The sequence below is a fragment of the Choloepus didactylus genome, chromosome 16, assembly GCF_015220235.1.
Source record: "Choloepus didactylus isolate mChoDid1 chromosome 16, mChoDid1.pri, whole genome shotgun sequence".
In the NCBI taxonomy this organism is placed as follows: Eukaryota; Metazoa; Chordata; class Mammalia; order Pilosa; family Megalonychidae; genus Choloepus; species Choloepus didactylus.
Genome location: NC_051322.1, coordinates 8417257 through 8437427, shown reverse-complemented (window position 1 = coordinate 8437427; position 20171 = coordinate 8417257). Strand labels below are relative to the sequence as shown.

General features: G+C 36.7%; 1 long non-coding RNA gene across 1 annotated transcript; it reads right to left on the bottom strand.

Moving 5' to 3' along the window:
- Positions 1-11687: 11687 nt before the first annotated feature.
- LOC119511757 lies at positions 11688-17159 on the bottom strand. Its single transcript, XR_005212242.1, has 3 exons — positions 17116-17159; positions 15145-15247; positions 11688-11760 (listed from the first exon to the last, which is right to left on the bottom strand). It is a non-coding gene; the product is annotated as an uncharacterized LOC119511757 (long non-coding RNA).
- Between the last annotated feature and the right edge of the window lie 3012 nt (positions 17160-20171).

Genomic DNA, 20171 nt, shown 5'->3' with positions numbered 1-20171 from the left:
ACTGGGCTCGGTCCCCGGCGGTGGTGTGCAAGGTGTGGAGGGCGGCGAGAGGAAACAGGCGGGACACGTTTCTTTGAGGGTGAAGAAGCCGAGAGCATTTATTAGGGGAGGGTACACGTTTATATAGGGCGGTTTAGAGGGCGGGCTAGCTGTAGGGGTTAAAGGCTTGGATTGGTTCTGAGAGGGCACGGAGGTCGTTTGAAAAGGGCGGGAGTTGCTCCGGCAACGGGGAGGGCGGGAGTTGCTCTGGTAACGGGGAATGGGCGGGCAAGGTAAAGGGGGCGGTTTTCTCCGGCAAGCTTCTCCTGACAGTTGTATTTTGGGTGAGGAAATGGGGCCTGCATCCGGCTCCACTTTCTCAGGCCCGGGGGGCTGTGGAGGGCGCTACCGCCCGTGCCCACCACCCTCCCCAGGGGCGGATCCGGTCCCCTGGCCCAGGCCCGCCAAGTTGAAGCACGTAATCAGTATCCCGCATTGAAGAGGAAAAAAAAAGCATATGTGAATACAGTGCTTAAATCAAAAGTAGCATAAGAAATACTACAGATTAAAAACAAAATATAACAGATGAATTTAAGTATTCTCTTACAACATCTTCTTCTCAAATTATAGGACTTCTATTGAAATATTGATTCTCTATCATATTTCCACTGTGGATTCATGGTTACTTTTTTTTACAAACTAAGATCTTATGTTCCAATTCTACACAGCTATATAAGCAATTAATTGTTAAAAAGAACGATGTAATATATACCATTTGTATACCACCTATACTGTATACCAATACACCATTCTCTACACCATTCAAATTCTAAAAGCCTCCAATAGTTTGCTAATAACAACTTTATTTTCTGCATTAATAAGTCAACATGGCGATACGTGGTGTGATTCTAGAGCCTTGAGCAAAGCTTCTATTGGAAATGTGATGAATTGCTTTGCAGTTGCTTCAACAGACATGCAGATAGATAATAGCAGAGCATTCAAAGAGATCCCATGTGGGCACTGGAAGAGGGACAAGTACAATGAGTGGGATAAAGCAGTTGCACAGTGCTTTGAAAGAACAAACTGAAACAGTGTGGAATGTGCGGGGAACTTCAGTTAGTCCTAAGAGCTAAGTGAATTTCAAATATGCCAGCTTAGCAGTTTTTTAGTTATATAGAGAGTAATTATAACACACTCATTAAAATTAAATTATCAACACCAATGTTTACTTGTGCACTTGCAAAAATACAGGCATCATTCATGTGATTTTAACTTTCAATCTAAAAATAGAACAGCTATTAAGGGCGATTATTGTTATACTGATATATGCTATATATGGTTTCCAATACCAATGAAATAAGTTTTTATTCTTAACTATGGTGGAATAATCTCATAAAACAATTTTTAAAAAGCCAAATATATAAAACCAAATACACACACACACACACACACACACACACACATATATACAGTACTGGATTATTGTTCATTTTTAACATTTCCTAATCTCCCATATTGAATACATCTCAATGTAAGAAATGTTTCCCATAATTCAGAAAAAAATATAGTGATATATCAAGAATGTTACGTATACTTCAAAAAGAAAATAAATACATAAACACATAATTGAGGATATATGCATTTTTTCCTACATACAAAGATATGTTTTATTCAAATTTAGGCCTTATTTTACAATTTATGAAGGATTTTAAGTTTCAACAGGGCTGTCATCACAGTTCAGCTTTGAAACAGTAATTGCTACTGAGTAGTTCTGATGATTTTGCTGTGGCAAGCCATGTCCTGAGCAAAACAGGCCTGCAGATCTTTGGTCCACAGCAGTCTGCCTGACCAAGGCAGCTAAATGTTTAACCTATTGTCTTTGTAAGCCAGTAAGGAGAAAAAGGGTAAATTGACCTTCAAATGTAATTTACTGGGAAGCAGGCAGGATGTGAGAGACTCTTAGTCTCACAAAAAGAGCAAAATGTAATTGTTCAAGTTTATTCTAGTCCTTCCTGCACCACCCCTGAGGTCAGAGTGACCTGTTCCTGCATCTATGCTCCCCCCACCCTTAGGAATGTCTTTGTCTAAAACCCTTATAAAAGGGCTTGCTGTTCTCTGAATCACACAGCTGATTTTCCCTGCGAAAGCGGTACCTGCCCGGTGAGAGAAAAGCCGTTTAAATTCTGCCTCCCTGTGAGTAAGCCCCAAATAAAGTTCATGTTTCAGCAAATGCTGGGCATTTTCTTTGGTCTTTTGACTGATAAAGCCCTTTTGGGCTGTGACATTTGCCTTCCTAATTCATTGACTAAATGTTTTTTGACCACAACATTTCTACGTTCATGCATGTGCTGTGCTCAGTATGGGGCCATCATTCCATTAAAAAAAAAAAAAATCTCTGAATTTTGAGACCATTGTAGATTCACTTGCAGTTGTAAGAAATATTACAAGGAGATTCTCTATGCCATTCACCCAGATTCCCATGATGGAAACATCTTGCAAACTACAGTACAATATCACAACCAGGAAATGACATGATAAAATCCACCTACCTTATTTAGATTCTACCAGTTTCACATGCACTCATATTTTAGTAAATAGTTACCCTCTGTCCTTTCTAACCTTTGGCAACCACAAATCAAATTTCTGGGTCTATCGTTTTGTCATTTCAAGAATGGACTCCATAAGTGGAATCATATGGGATGTAACCTTTTGAGGTTGGCTGTTGTCCCTCAGAATAATGCCTTTGAGAGCCATGCAAGGTGTTGAGTGTATCAACTATCAGCTCCTTTTTATTGCTGAGTAGTTTACCATTGTATGGATGTGTTCTAGTTTGCTAATGCTGCCGGAATGCAAAACACCAGAAATGAATCAGCTTTTATAAAGGGGATTTATTTGACTACACAGTTACAGTCTTAAGACCATAAAGTGTCCAAGGTAATGCATTAACAATCGGGTACCTTCACCAGAGGATGGCCAATGGTGTCTGGGAAACCTCTGTTAGCTGGGAAGGCACGTGGCTGGCATCTGCTCCAAGTTCTGGTTTCAAAAGGGCTTTCTCCCAGGACGTTCCTCTCTAAGCTGTAGCTCCTCTTCAAAATGTCACCCTTAGTTGCTCTTGGGGTGTTTGTCCTCTCTTAGCTTCTCTGGAGCAAGAGTCTGCTTTCAACAGCTGTTTTCAAACTGTCTCTCATCTGCAGCTCCTCTCTCAGCTTCTGTGCATTCTTCAAGGTGTCCCTCTTGGCTGGAGCAAGCTCGCTCCTTCTGTCTTGAGTTTATATAGTGCTCAAGGCCCATGCTGAGTGGGCGGGGCCACACCTCCATGAAAATCATCCAATGAAAGATCATCCAGTCAAAAGTCTCCAACCCAATCAACACCAATACATTTCCTGCCCACACAAGACTGCATCAAAGATAATGGTGTTTTGGGGGACATAATACATCCAAACCAGCACAGATATCCTGCTGTTTGTTTAGCCATTATTCTGTTGAAAGACATCTGGGTTGTTTCCAGTTTTTAGGTAATACAAATAAAGCTGCTATGAAGATTTGGGTACAGATTTTTACATGAACTTAAGTTTTCATTTCTCTGGGTTAAATGCCCAAAGTAAAATTGCTTGTTCATATGGCAAGTGACTGTTTAATTTTATAAGGAACCACCATTCACTTTTCCAGACATACTGTAACATTGTACGTGTCTACCAGCAGTGTGTGAGTGATCCAGTTTCACCACATCCAGTCCAGCATTTGTTATTGACACTTAAAAAATAGTTTAGCAAGTCTAATAGATGTAATCTCATTGTGATTTTAATTTGCATTTCCCTTGATCATCTTTTTATGTGCTTGTGTGGCAACTGTTTATCCTCTTCAGTGAAATGTCTCTTCATGTCTTCTATTTATTTTCTATTTGGATTTTTGTTGACATTTGAGTTTTGAGAGTTCTTTATATAGTCTATGTATTACACCTTTGTCCCCAATATGTGGTTTGCAAACATTTTTTCCCATGTTATAGCTCCTTCTCATCCTCTTAATAGGACAAAATGTTTAATTTGATGGGGTCTAATGTATTGGGGGTTTATTTTTTTTTCTTTTATGTATCATGATTTTGACATTAGGTATAAGAACTCTTTGTCTAGTCCTAGATCCAGAAGATTTTCATCTATTTTTTTTAATTTTAAATGTTTTTATAGTTTTATATTTAAGTGCGTGATCTATTCTTAGTTAATTTTTGTATAATGTGCAAGGTTTAGGTTGAGCTTAATTTTTTACCTATGAGTGTCCAATTTTTCTATCACCATTTATTTAACTGCTTCCACTATTGCATCTTTTCCATCTTTTTCAAAAGTCATTTCGGCAAGTTAGTGTGGCTCTGGGCACTCTATTTTCTCTATTCTCTTCCTTCATCTATGCATCAGAATCTCTGCCAACCCCATACACTCTCAATTAGTGTAGCTGTGCTGTATGCTTTAATACCAGATACAGCATTTTCTCCCACTGTGCTCTTCTTTTTCAAGATTGTTTTAGTCATTCTAATTCCTTTGTGTTTTCATAAAAATTTGAAGGTAATAAACTTGTCTATGCCTACAGAAATTCCTGGGATTATTACAGGGATTGAATTAAACCTACAGATTAATTTGGGGGAAATTTGATATCTTTACAATGTACAGCCTTCCAATCTATTAACACAGTATGACTCTCCATTTATTTCAGTATGTTTTTATTTCTTTCATCTGCATTTTGTAGCTTTCAGCACACAGATCCGGTTTTTTTAAAGTGTCTACCTAAGTATTTCATTTTCTTTGGAATGACTGTAAATAGTATTGTTTTTAATTTTATTTTCCATGTTTTCATTATTAGTATATAGAAATGCAATTCATTTTTGTGCACTGATTGGGTATCTTGTGGACTTGCTGAACTCACAAAGAAGTTCTAGATATTTTTTGGAGTGTCTTTGGGATTTTCTATATAGGCAATCGCACCATTGCAAATGGAGATATTTTATTTCTTTTCTTCCAATCTGTATGTCTTTTTTTTTTTCTTGCCTTATTCTAGTGGCTGGAACTTCCAGTGCTATGTTGAATAAGAGTGGTGAGAGCAGACAGCCTTACCTTGTTTCCAATCTTAGGGGCCTAGATTCAGTCTTTCACCATTAAATTTGATGTCATCTGTATGCTTTTTGTAGGTGCTTTTTAACAAATTGAGGTCATTCTCCTCTACTAATACATTGCTAAAAATTTTTATTATTAAGAAATAGGTGTTGGATTTTTCTCAGACTTTTTCTACATCAATTGATATGATACTATGGTTTTTCTTTGTCAGCTTGTTCATATGGTGGGAGACACTGATTGTTAGCGGTAATCCATAATTGCATTACTGGAATAAATTCTACTTGTTTATAGTGTTTGATTGTTTTTATGCATTGTGGGATTTGGATTGCAAGTTTTCCTTGAGGATTTTTCTGCCTCAGTTCCTGAGAGATACAGGTCTGTGGTTTCCTTTTTTTTTTTTTTGCATTTTGTTTTATTTTGGTATCAGAAAAAGGGATTTTGTAATATTGGTGTTCATTCTTCTTTAAATTTTTGTTAGACTTCTCCACTGAAACAATTTGGGCCTGGGAATTTCTGGGGGCAGAATTTAAATTACAAATTCAATTTATTTAAGGATTATCCAAATTATCTATTCCATTTTGGTTGAGTCTCAGTGACTTGTGGCTTTAAGGAACAGGTCCATTTTTTTCTTTGTTGTCAAATTTATGTGTTAAGTTTTCAGTCGTCTTTCCTTATGATCCTTTTTATGGCTACGGCTACTAGATATGCTGTGATACCTCCTGTTTCATTCCCATACTGGTGATTTGCATCTTCTTTCTATTCATATTTCTCAATTTTGCTGGTGGCTTCTTAATTCTTTTTGATTTTTCAAAGAATCAGATTTGGTTTCATTGGGTTTTTCTAGTTTTGATTTCTTAGATTTCTACTCTTATCTTTATTATTTTATTCTTTTTGATTGCTTTCAGTTTATTTGGCTCTTCTTTTACTAATTTCTTGACAGAGGGGCTTTTATTATTAATTTGAGTCTTTTCCTTTTTCCCTAATGCAAGCATTTACTTTTAAAAATATTTTTCTCAGTACTGCTTTAACTGCATCTGCATGTTTTGACATAATTTGTCTTCATTTTCATTTGGTGCTGTATACTTTTTTATTTATTTTGAGATTTCCTTTGTCTCATGTATTTTTTTTATTGTGGAATACAAAATATCCACATAGAAGTGCAATTCAACATGTAGTTCGAGAGCGAATCCCAAAGAATGTCACAGGTCCTATTTCCTATATGACTACTTATTGAACTGCACTTTCAAGGCTGTCACCTTTTTGCATGTATGTTACATTTCACAGTGGGGAAATGGCTGAAACTGTGGAACTGTGTCCCATGTATTAGTTAGGAGTATATTGTTTAGTCTTCAAGTTTTCAGAGGTATTTTGTTATTGTTATTGCTGTTGTTGCTATTGATTTCTGGTTTGAGTCCATTATGGTTAGGGAATGTCAGTTATTCTCTATATAACACTTCAATTATTTAAAATTGGCTGAACTTTTTAAGGCCCAAGGTATGATCGATAATGTTGAATATTCCATGGACACTTGAAAAAATGTATATTTGGCAGTTGTTGGTTACAAGTTTATACCCCATGGGTTGCTTGTGTTGCTTGGTTTTCTATATTCTTCCTGATTTTGAAAAGGGATTACAGAAGTCCAAACTTTAAGTGTGGATTTGTCTATGTTTCCTTTTAACTCTATTGGTGTTTGTCTAATCTATTACAAAGCTCTATTGTTACATTTTTTACACATTTAGGATTGTTAACTCTTTCAAGGGAATTCATCCTTTTTTTGATTATGCAATGCCCATCTTTATTTCTAGTAACTTTTTCTTGCTTTGAATCTACTTTATCTGACATAAATATAGCCACTCTTGTTTTACTTATTTATTTTTATTAATATTTGCATGGTGTATATTTTTCCATCCTTTTGCTTTCAATATACTTAGTTTGTATTTGGAATGAGCTTTTGTACACAGTATATAGTTGATTCATTTTTTAGTCCACTCTGCTAATTTCTCTCTTTTATGTATTCAGACCATTTAAATTTATGCAATTATTAATACTAGGACTTAAATCTGTCAATTTACTTTTTTGGTTTCTATTTGTTCTCTCTGTTTCTTGGTACACCATTTCTCTCATCTTGCCTTCCTGTGGGTTACTTGAACAACTTTTAGAATGCCATTTTGATTTATTCATACTGTTGGTTTTTTTAGTATATCCATTTGTATAGTTTTTTTAGTGGTTGTTCTGGTTATTACAATTTACATACTTAACTTATCACAGCCTATTGGAATAACCATTTTACCTCTTCAAGTACAAGAGTAGAAACCTTGCTTCTGCTTAGTTCCCTTTACCACACTCCACTTTTTAAATATAATTTTCTGAAGTATTTCCTCTACATTCATTAAGCACCATTTAACATAAAATTATAATTTTTGTTTTGACCATCAAATATGATTTAAGAAACTCATAAGGAGGAGGATAGTCTGTTATATAATGCCTACTTATACGCAGTCTGATGTTCTTTCCTTGCTAAAGTTCCAGTCCTTATGTTACCATTTCCCTTTGGTGCAGAGAACTTCTTTTAGCCAATGATTAAAGGTGTGTACACTAGTGAGAAGTTATTTTAGTTTTCCTGTGTCTGAGAATATCTTTTATTCGCTTTCATTTTTGAGTAATATTTTTGCTGGATAAAACACTCATGATCATCAGTACTTCCAGCAATTGCTTGTGTCCTTATGGTTTTGGATGAGAAGAACGCTACTGCCATTTGACATTGGTGCTCACCTATAAGTAATCTGTCATTTAACTCTGGCTATTTTTCAAGATTTTATTCATATGTTTTGTTTTCAAAAGTTTAATTATGGTGTATATGCATGAATTTATTTGGACTTGACTTATTTTGGGTTCATTCAGGTTCTTGAAGATGTATGTTTGTCTTAGAAAATTCAGGAAGTTTTAGCCATTATTTCTTTAAATCGTTTTTTCATCCTACTCTCTCTCCTCTCTCCTTCTGGGACTCTGGTGATATGAATCCTAGGTCGTTTGTTATTTTCCCTACATCTAAACTATGTTTATTTTTTTATTTCTATTTTCTCTCTGCTGTTAAGATTGGGTAAATTCTCTTGATCTGTCCCCAAATTCATGACTCTATCCTCTGTCAGTGCCAATCTACTAATGAGCTGATCCAGCAATTTTATTTAAAATTTCTTTTGTTATATTTTTCAGTTATATAATTTCCTTTTTTTTTTTATTTGCTGAGATTTTCCATTTTTCATTTATTTCAAAAAATGTATAATTGTCAAATGAAGGATTTTTTCCCATGGCTGATTTATTGCCCACATGAAAAATAACAATATCTGCCACATCTTGGTATTGGCATCTCCTGATTATTTTTTTCATTCAAGTAGTAATATTCCTGGTTCTTGTTATGATGAGTGATTTTCTATTGTACCCTGGACATTATTTATATTATAGTCATAGAATTTTACATAATCATTATATTTTAGAAGAAAATATAATTATATATAATTTCCCCTTGAGGGGTAGCAGTAGGGCTAGTTGGGTGTTTACTTTCAGTTATGTTCAGTTTTCCACCAGGCTCTACTGATAGCTCCCCTGAAAATGTGGAGGGCTGGCTCAGGCTGCCTCGCTGTAGAAGAATGGTCTGTACGTTCAACTTCAGCCTCAACACGTTCCAGGCAAAAGTGGAGCACTGACACACTGCCTCGAAGCCTCAGAGTAAAGATGCAAGCTCAGCTCCCTGCTGGCCTATACTGACACCAGGGAAGGGAGAAGGGCGGGCTGGCTCACAACGGCGTTGTTGTTATAGGGTGAGGGTTGATGCTCGCCTTCCCGTTTGGACCCACAGAGCCAGGGAAGAGGGGGGGCAGAACAGATGCCAAATATCCCCACCTCCCACCACCTTCTTCTGCCTTGCCACTATTGGGTCAGCATGGGGTCTCAGCACCCCCCCCTCCATGCCCCATTGACACCAGGGGTGGGTAAAAGTGCAGTACCAACTGGCTCCACTTGCATTTCTTCATTCAGTCTTGTTGATGCCAAATGGAGGTGAAGGCTCAACTCATGGCTGGACTCTGACACTACCCTGGCAAGAGAATCAGAGCACCACCTGCTCCTACCAAGTGGGAGATGGAAGATCAGTCTGTTCAGCCTCACTGACTCTGTGGGACAATCAGAGTGCCTCCTACTGAGGCTGAGCTGGAGATATTGATAAGCTTCCTGCTTGGTTCTATCAACACTACTCCGGTAGAGAAAACTGGGAAAATTGCATAAAAACTATATTTTATTAATTCAAAGGAAGACTAGAAAGGAAAGTTAATGAGACACAAATCGTGGGAAACATAGAGAAAACAGGTTGTAGGATTCGATACATATGCTCAAATATTTCAGTAATTCTATTACATGTGAGTGGATTAAATATTTAAATTAAAAGACAAATATTTAAATGAATAAAACAACAAAAGTTAAATGCATAGTGATTTAAAGAGAAATACCTTAAATATAGATAAAAACCAAGTAATTTTGAAACTGAAATGTCAGAAAAGATGCATATGAATACTCTATAGAAAAGAAAGGTGGTGAACCTTCACTAATATCAGACTTACAGGAAATTAAGGGGGTAAAAAAGCATTACTAAAGATGAAAAGTTTTTTTTTTTTTAAATAAAAAAGACAATCCAATCCACCTAGAAGACTAAAAATTCTTTATAACTACACTTAAAACATAACTTTAAATAATATCAAGCAAATGTGGCAAAATTAAATACAGAAATAGACAAATTCAGAATCACAACAGGAAATTTTAATATACAAAAATTGAAAGAGGAATACAAAAAATCTGAAAAAAAAAATTAAAAATAAAAGAAACAGATTCATGACTCTACCTCACACCATGTACAGACACATACACAACCATAAAACAATCCAGGGGGACCTTCTTCTGGAGGATAACAAAAGAATTAACTTATAAACCTGGTAGAGTAACCAGTTTCTTAAATAGGGTGCAAAATATCGCTAAGAATAAAGAAAACATTAAAAAGTGGAATTTATTTAAATTAAGAACTTTTGTTCATAAAAATTCTGAATTTTGAGATTGGAAAAATCAAAGGACGGTAGGAGAAATATATTTGCAATATACGTACCTCCAACATATATATACAGGACTCCTTCAAGTCAAGAAAAAGACAAACAGCCCATTACCAAATGGGCAATGGATATGATAAGGCACTTCACCAAAAAAAAATATTCAAATGGCCACACACATATGAAAAGGCACTATCACATCAGTCCTAGAGAAAAGGTGCATGAAATGCATATGATTGTCACTAAAGTTTTATGACAAGAATGTGGAACAATCAGTACCCTCATCTAATGCTAGCTGGAGAGTAGATTTATACAACCCCATTGCAAAACTGTTTGCCAATATCTATTAAAACTAAGCATAGACTACAGTATATGCTCAAAAGAAATGGCATTCATATAATTAGACTTCTGTGACCTAAATTCATATAAGCATTATTTATGGTCTCATAGCACATACCAAGCAAGAGGTAAACTCATAATAAAAGCAACAAATTGGATTATTTTGGTTTTGCCCCTCATCAGCAGAGTTATAGAGAATTCCTCACCACTTCCTTTCTTTTCCCAAAGTATTCCACCCCATGAATTCAAGTTCCCATGTATCTCAGATATATTCCAGAAATATCCCACTATGTCCACATCTATACATGTAAACATGCTATAAGCTATACAAAATGGCACTTGACTTTTGATCTCTCTGTCATTCATTTAATCCCACTGGGAAATCCTGATTTGTGTTAGTCTGCATTGCTCTCTTTCCTGCTTGTCATGGAGACAAGTTTGGCTAATTACTCAAGTCAGGGTGATAAGCGACAAGCCCCTGAAAGATTGTTAATTGAATGTCCTGGGTCTTTACTCACCAACTCGCATTTCATATTCCAACATTTTGAAGAGACCCTTCAAATGAACAAAAGTAACTTTCCCCTCCTCTTGTGCCACACTGTGAGACAAAGATTGGCACAAATTGGTATCTCTTTGTGTTCTCAATACTTTATTAATTATTTTTGAACAGTTTGATTATTTCCTCCATTTTTTCTTTCAGAGTTCTAACAAATCGTTGCAGAAACAAGAGATTGAGAGCGATACACTAGTATCAAACACACATTCTGTTCTTGTCAAAACCAGGAGTTCTCTGTTAGTGACCAACTGATTTAGGACAAGTTGTACCACATCCTCTTGCCTTAGGAAATTCCTTCCTGGATACTTCATACAAATAGGAGTGTTGCACATCTTGCTCTGAAGTCCCACCAGATGTGCTGGCACGGCCCTTTGGTGAACAGTGTTCATGCTTGAAGGACCCAGGATAGAGGAAAACGTAGAACGCACAAATCACAGTAGACATCACTTACTCTGGGAACATTTTCAAAGAGGGCCTGACCAGACACTGTGCTGACTTATTTCATGGATGTTTCCAGTGATGTCTTCATTTGCTCCCATTTTCTGCCGGCTTTTGCTGTTTCCTCCTAATGTCCTTTCTTTGCCTCCAAAACGCCCTTCCTTCTAGGTTCGTTAGTTGGGTCTCTCTCAACACACGAGTGGCTGGTCCTAGATTCTTCTGTCTCACAGAACTTAACTGCAAGCCTCTGTTCCTTTGTAAGATAAGGACCATTGGTAGTTTAATTGCTGGGAAAATGCCATCTCTTTTCAGTAAGTGTATCCTTTGGTCAGAGACACAGTATTCACGGTAATTAAATAAACTGAATTATTGTAGAAATATGTGCATATATCAGGAATATATGCACATATAAATTCTTAAAACAGTATGAAAAGAATATGACTAAAAGGAAGTTTATAAACATTTAAAGTCATTTGAACAAGTATTAGGATTTAGCTCAGTTTATGAAATGCCATGAGATACTGGAAACCCCCTATATTTATGAGTTATTTTAGAAACTACTTTTATAGAAAGCAAATATAACAGAATGCCCTCATTCAATTTTTCTTCTCCCCTTTCCCTTGCAGATTTTAATTATAGTAATTTCCTTTTAAAATGTATTTTTGGATTGTGTTATGTTAATCCTCGGTTTTAAAATTATTTCAATAAAATTCATACCACACGAATCCTGGCTCCATATTCTGACTAAGATAGTCATTTTAGCCTTATTAACATCTCAGCAACGCTGGATTCCTGCTTCCTCTTAATTTACTCCCTTCCCTGTTATCCAGCTCTGGCTCCTCTGCTTCAGCTCAATTTTCCTCTCTGCCTTACGTAACGCACGACGATGCATCTGAGACACTCAAAAGCCTACATGTCACTTCACCTCAATTAACTGCCCTAGTCTTTCCTTGGTGAAAGGGAAAAGCAAGGGATGACTGATCAAACACTTAGACCTCTGATTCATAGCGATGGATTTGGCCTCCTTGTCAAAGTGGAGCTGACGCTGGGAAATCGCAGGCACAGGCACGCCACATGCAGCCTTGCAGAGGTGTATTTGAATTCTGCTTCAAATGCCAAGGCGCTCAGTTAGAGGCATAATGAATGCCTTAAACGTAAAGGTCTCCTATTTCCCTGAATATTAAAGAGCTGAGAAACAAGTTAGAGTGGCTCTTCCCTAACTCCTTCCATTTGAACACTTTGTGGTAACGAGCACAGGAAGCTCAGCAAAGCGCTTTGGGCTGGCGGTTGAGTTACAGCCTGAGAAGTCCAAGCCCCGCCCCTTATAAAATGGGCATCTTTGTATAGCCCCACATTTCCCTAAAATAATAGAAAGTTAAGGGCCATTGAGAACCAACATGACTATAGAGTTCATTTACAAGTATTAATGAGTATGCAGCGTTTTGTATCCTGTGATGAACTTCTGGCTTATGTTGAAGAGCAAGGTATTAACCATCAAGCTATTAACCATCAAAGAAACAGAGCATTTCATTTAATCCAGTGGTGTCAGTTATAGTAAATGATCTCAGGAATTAATTTCCAAATTATTTTCAAGGCAAATGATTCAGGAAAATAGAGGGGATCACGTTAAGTAAGAATGTAATGAATACAGATTTCTTGAGAAATTCAGGTCCCCATATGTTATGTAAAGCTTTAAAATTGATTCGAATGTTTGGAGGAGCGCCAACCTTCCTAAGAAGAGATCAAACTCTAATTTCTTTGAATATCATGGCTAACTTTACTCAGCTAAACAGAATATTAGAATATATTCCATTTGCACAGAATGTATTTTGTCAAAGATTATGAAGCAAATTAAATTTCTAACCCGCCAAAAGGAAAGAGATGGAGGTAAAGAAAAAACCTCGCTTGCTACATTTTTATTCCTTGCTGTTTTTAAACATGACACAAATTTTGATATCAGCATTTTGAACCTGTTATTTATTACAGCTTCAAAAATGTGGCTTCCTGTCTCCCTGCTGTCCGGAACTGAGCAAGCTGTTGACGAGGTGTTGGGCAATTTAAAATAGCCTGAGGAAGCCTGGTGGCAAAGCTTGCAGTTCATTCAGTATATGTTTTTCAGTTATAATTTATTTCTGAAAATCTACATTAAAATAGAGTTAGATGGAGTTATATTTTCTAATGAGGCACTACATCATGATACCAGCCCATGGTATTTAGGATTGCATACTTCTCAATTTAATGATAATCGTTTTCCTGTCACCTGCCATTCTGCAGACAAATGTCAATCTGAACAATAGCTGCGTTGTCTTAAGGTGGGTGAAATTTACAAAACTCTGTAACAATTATGCCACAACAGGAAAAATATCTTCATATTGTGCCTACTGAGTACGGAAAAGAATAAGTGACTGTCTTCTGATGGGGCAGCCACTTTTCTAGGCACGGTCTTGTTATTGCAAAACCCGTCCAGAGGAAATGTTATACACGATTGCAATTAACTTGCCAGTCCCTTTAGTAAAATCTAATTGAAACAAAACTGTTTTGCTTGATTTTTAAAATATCCTGATTAATTCCTTTTGGTGTCATTCAAGCAACTTTCATTGAGAAATGCTCTAGAAACAGAATAACACACCTGAGAATATAAAAATTATATTTTCTGAACAAGTATGACCTTCAGTAAATGCAAATACATTTAAAACAATTTTATTTCACAAGAATGAAGTCAGAAAACACTTTCTCACTTGCCTTCTTCTATATCTCTCTCTTAATTTGCTATTTGTATAGAAACAACAATAACCTGGCTTATCAATTAGCTTCTGCTGATCCCATTTAAAGCTTGATATAGCATTTAATGGATATAAAAATGAATTGACAAAACAATGTATCATCTTCTTCATAAGAGAAAATATTTAGTGAGAAAAACTGGTATTTGGATCACGTAAATTTAGTAGATGATAAGAGTGATAAATATTAAATAAAAAAGCACTTTCATACAAAATCACAATTAATATGTCAAAACTGCTTTAAAATCAGAATTTGTCTTTTGTTTTTGCCAAATAGTTTCCCACTTGAAAACATTCCTAAGAACATACAAGCACTCAGATAATTCTTTCAAAATAGGTCTTGATGACTCATAAGTGACAATATAATATGGAAAACAGAAATCTTACCATTTCTAAAATCAAACCTATTAAATTTAAGTTTGATCTTTGTCAAGGTAAATCGCCCTGTAGAATAGACTTTGATGTAGCAAAGAAAATAAAAGTCATAAATAAATATACCACTAAAAATTCTCTTATGTTCTTAGTACCACAGTGATTAAATTTGTTGCTGATTTGCACAATGTATTTAGCAAATGACTTAGCATGAAATATTCCTTCTGTTTTGTGTATTTGCCAATTATTATTTTAACTCCCTATTGATTAAGAAACAATTTTTAAATTTTCTGGATGTGAAATGAAAATAACATCTTAATATTTTTGCAATAAATATGTTGTTTGTGTTTTGTGAACTATTCACACCAACATGTAATACACATATAATGATATGAAAAATTCAAGAGCCTATAAAGGCAGGTTAATTTTTTAAAACAATTTTGCCAGAAATAGAAAGGAATAATGATGCACAACCACATGCATACCAGATCGTCAGAGCCTTCAGATTTCTGTGTAACATCATGGAAGTGAAAAAACAGTGGAACAATGTCTTTGATTTCCTGGCAAGGATTTTTTCAACCTGCAATTCTATAATCAGACAAAGGATCAAATGTTAAAATCAAATAAATAAATTTTTTTTGGAACTACATTGCAGGTTAGACTACAATAAAGAAAATAACTTAATGGTCAAACTTAACGATTCCATCAATTATTGGGAAATTATACAATTAACTAAAATGCATATTTTATAAAATTCCCTGTATGTGGTTTATGTCAGCACACTCAGCTCAAGCACTTCATGGCATATGACAAAGATTAGGATTCAATGAATCCAGGATTATTGTTATTCTCTTGATGCTCACCAGGGTAAAGTGCTCTTTGATTATTTTTCCTGAAAAGATTGGCCTAGCAGTGTCATGAAATCTTTGGAAAGTCTTCCCAGTTTTGATAAAATCTTATAGACAGTGTTCGGCTATTTACATGCTAATGGAATTTGGGAAGAAATTTTTTGAAGATTAACAACAATGGAACTCTGACATGTGGTCTGAGCCCTAATTTCATATTTAAACCAAGTTCTATCTAAAATTAAATAGGGAGAATATGTGAAAATGTACTCTCTATATGTGGATCCTGGAGCTGAGCAAATATGTAAAGGAAAACATGGAATTATGAAGTATGATTAGTTATAAATTTAAGTAACATTTAATTGAGCTATGGTAACTTATGCATGCTATATATTCCTTAAAAACTCATTGTATGTTTCTCAAGGAAATGAAAGTATTTGTTCATCGTATTCAGGATTTTTTTTTTTTTTTTTTGCTTTGAAGATATTCATTCATGTCACACTATGGGAAAGAGTGAAGCCTCTTTTATATACCTTCACATTTATATTTTATTTCAATTTATTTTCTAAAATTATTAAGGCAGCTGCTTTTTGTATATTTAGCACTCATGATTTTCAGCACAATTCTGGTAATCTATGTATTCTTGGAGGTGCTTTTTCTCAACCTTTATAATTCATCATGAAATTAATCATAAGAAGCATAATCATCTCAATATGTAGTGTGTACACGTGTGCATTTTATTTACAGGCATAGAAGTCCACTATAGTACTTCCTTCACAGAAATCAACAATAAGTTGACATTTTAGGAGGGCAGAAATTCAGGATTTTATGAGGAGAAAGTTATAATATCTCCTCGGGGGAACCAAGGTTGTTTCCTTAGAAGAAATGCTTATATATTTTTGAAGTCCTTGGATACTTTGTGGTTGTTTATCCTTTCCTTTCCCCCAGTTCTGTATAGGAAATTGTGAAATAATTTTTTTTTCATTCTGTCTTTGCAAAAGCAAAACTCTTCAGAAGTTTCTTTAGACTTTTCATTAAGGACAGTTTTATAGAAAGACGTTTTGTCCAAGTGTCAATTTAGCTAAGTTTTATTGTCCAGTTATTTGGTCAAGCAAGCACTGGACTGATTGTTACTGTGAGGCTATTTCATGGATTTAAATCATTAGTCAGCTTGTTGCATCTACGGCTGATTGCATCTACAATCAGCAAAGGAGACTGCCTTTAGCAATGAGAAGAGTCTCAACCAATAAGGTGAAGGCCTTAAGTGGAGAACTGGGGATTCAGCTGTCAGAAGGGAGAATTTCTATCTCTGCTTCAGCCAGCCAGCTCCTCCTGTGGAATGCATTGAAATCTTCATCAGAGCTCCCAACTTGTGGCCTGCCCTATGGAATTCTGACTTGCCAACTCCCACTGTCACGTGAGTCAATTCCTATAATAACTCTCTTAATATTTGCATATATATATCCTGTCGGCTCTGTTTTCCTGGAGAACCCTGACCAGTACACCCAGATTCTGTGGATGGAAGTGCACACTTACAGAGCTGCACCACCCAGGACATCTTCAAAGGAAGGCCAGACGCTGTCAAGGGACCCACTGAGTCAAAATCCCTACCTTCTCTAAGTGCTCAACTTCTTGCAGGAGGTGGCTTTCAAAATACATGTGTCTTGCACGTCGACATTTATTTAGCAACAGGATCTTGCAGGCCGCAGTGTTCAATATTCTCACTAAATATTCCCTGGGCTTGTCCTCTGCAAATAAATCATCATGGTAGGGGTTTAAAGAAATGACAGGAACACTGACCTCCAGGATCTTCCCCTTTAATGTCTGAAATGGATGATTTAGTAACCATGTAAAACAAGGGGAGTTTTATAACATAGAATAAAATATATACTAGGGGAGCTCAGAAGAAGGAGTGACTCACTTTAGGATGCCACATGCCAAGGAATAGTGGCAAGAAAAAGCACAGATGACGTGATGATGTACCACTGATAATTGCTCACCTTCTGTCATGCTTACATTGGGTCTGGCTTTCTCATCCATTGATACATATAGTAAAAGACCAGAATAAAGCAATGTTTGATAGAATGTGATAGGTGATTATTTCCTACCCTTCACCTGAGAACTGTCCCCACACAAACCCTGCCCACTCTTGTCATCAAAAGTACCTGACTGAGGTTCCTATCTACAAAAGGGAAGGCACAGGTAAGGCGTGGAGGTGAGGGGAGAGTAAGGGGCGGCATTGGGTGGGAATAGGGTAGCTAGAAGTCTCAGGCAGGCTCAGGACACAGAAGCCTTCCTAAGGGCCTGTCCACCCAGGACAGTGGCAGATTTGGGGAGCTCAGCTGAACCCCCAGGTCTTACAGACAGGTGGCTGCATAGGTCTCTTCTCCAACCATCTTGCAACAACAGCCCAGACATTGTGTTACGGTGGAGCTTTGTTTGATTATTTTATTTAATCCTCATAGCAACCCTCTGAGGTAGGTACCCATGTTAACTCTTTTTCTTTTTCATAGAGGCACAAAAAGTTGAACTAGTTGTTCAAGGTAAAATGGCTATTCTATGGCAGAAAACAGTTCAGAGTCCATCCTTTTAAGCTGTGGGCTATGGTGACTATCAATGGCAATGATAACATAAATTAAAATGTGAAGGAAAATGTGAAGTTATATGTGATGTGAACTACAGACCAGGAGGTTATAAAAAAGTTTATTTATTCCTAATTTTAATCTGAACCCAGACTGTGAGAATAAGGCTTTACAATCCTTCTGATCATTTGGGTTTCAAACTGGAGGTGTCAGGAAAATTAAAGCCCAAACCGCAAACACAGGATGTCACTTTCATGATTCCTGAAGATCCATGGGCAAAAGATACCCCTGATATTAAGACGTAACAAAAATTATTTGGAATCAAATAAAGCATATAGAATGTCTAATATTAGACACAAGAATCCTGGGTAATGAAGAAGGCTGAGGTTTTCCTCTTATGTTGCCATTGGCAAATCTTGGACCCTCCTTGCCATTCACCTTCTCTCATTGCTAAATACTGAGTTGGGGAAAAATTGAACCCTGTGCCTGGAGAGCCAAAGAAGAAAGAGGTCATCCAAAGGGAGATTAATAATTGACTCACCTGAAAAATATCTTCAAGGCAACACCTGGCTGGATTGCCCTGCTGTTTTTCCTCTGTGACAACCCTCCTGAATCAGCAATCCAAGGAGGACAGTAGAAGAGTGAAGCTGGCAGAAGGAAGCTGGGATGGGAAGATGCTGACAGTCTGATCTACGAGGTTCGAAAGCCTTGGCATCATTGGAGAAATTCAAAATTCATCAGTGAAATAGTTAAAGAAAAAGTTTAAATCTGAATTTGGAGGACTTTCCTACTTTCCTCTGCTCCCCAGCTCTGAAGTTGAAAGGGGTCACCACAAAAGCAGATCATTAAATGTGGAATAGGGAAAATGCATAAAATCAAGAGAAAGGGGAAGCACAAATCTAGGTCTCTTTGCTCAATGTTTTCTTTGACTTCAGGAACTGGAGCAGCAGCCTGCTGGTTCTCAGGCTGAAATGATTATGAGGACTCTCTTTTATTATGAGTTTTAAGGGTCTAGGGAAATTCTCTGTTTTTTTTTTTTTTTTTCTCCTTTTTTTCTCCCCAGTCAGAAAAAAAAGAAAGTCATTTTATAAAAATTGCTTTGTGAATCATGTTCTTTCTAACAAAACAATTCATTTCCCAGACTTGCATCCTTCCGATTAATTCCTAAAACAACATCTTCCCAGCAAACTCAGAGAGGAAAAACAGGAAATTTACCACGTTTTTTAAAAAGTGCATTCATGCAGTAGAATGATCTCTGGCCTGGTGCTGGATCTGTAGAGAGTATTTTGGATGGCTCACAAGAAGACAGGTAACTTCATTTTAAGGAAACCACTTCACTGCCTTACAGAACAGATCTATCATTTTAAGGTGACAAGACAAACCTGTCATGCTTGCAGGCTGCTTGGAGGTCATCTCTCCAAGCTCTGTGCTTTACCTGGAAGAAACTGAGGTGAGGGGTTTTACCTAAGAGCACACAGCTAGGAAATACAGAGCTGCTGATTCTGCCCTGATTTTAAACCCCATCTGTCGTTTCCAAACTGCCTCTTTGTATGAAAGTGAAAACATATTGACTACAATACGTAGCACAAGTTAGATACAGTTATGTTATTTATATATCATTTGTTTTCTCACAATTTTGTTTTTGTTTCCTAACTGCCAAAACAAATGCCATGCAATGGGTTCACTTAAACAATGGAAATTTATTGGTTCATGGTTTTGAGGCCAGGAGAAGTCAAAAATCAAGGCATCATGAAGGCAATGCCTTCTCCCAGAAGACCATGGTGTTCTGGGGCTGGCTGCCTGCAAACCTTGGTCCCTGGCTTTTCCGCCACACGGCACTGCCCATGGCAGCCTCTCCTGGATCCTCTTTCCTGTTCCGAGCTCCGTTGACTTCCAGTTTCTACTGCTCCCCCTGGTTTTCTCTAAAGCCTCCCCCAAACAGCTTTCAGTAATAGGGGTAAGACCCTTCCTGAGTAAAGATCTGGGCCACACCCCATCTGAAGGAGCCTCCTGGAAAGGTCCTATTTACAATGGATTCACACCCAGAGGAATGGGTTAGGTTAAGGGCACGCTTTTTTGAGGTGT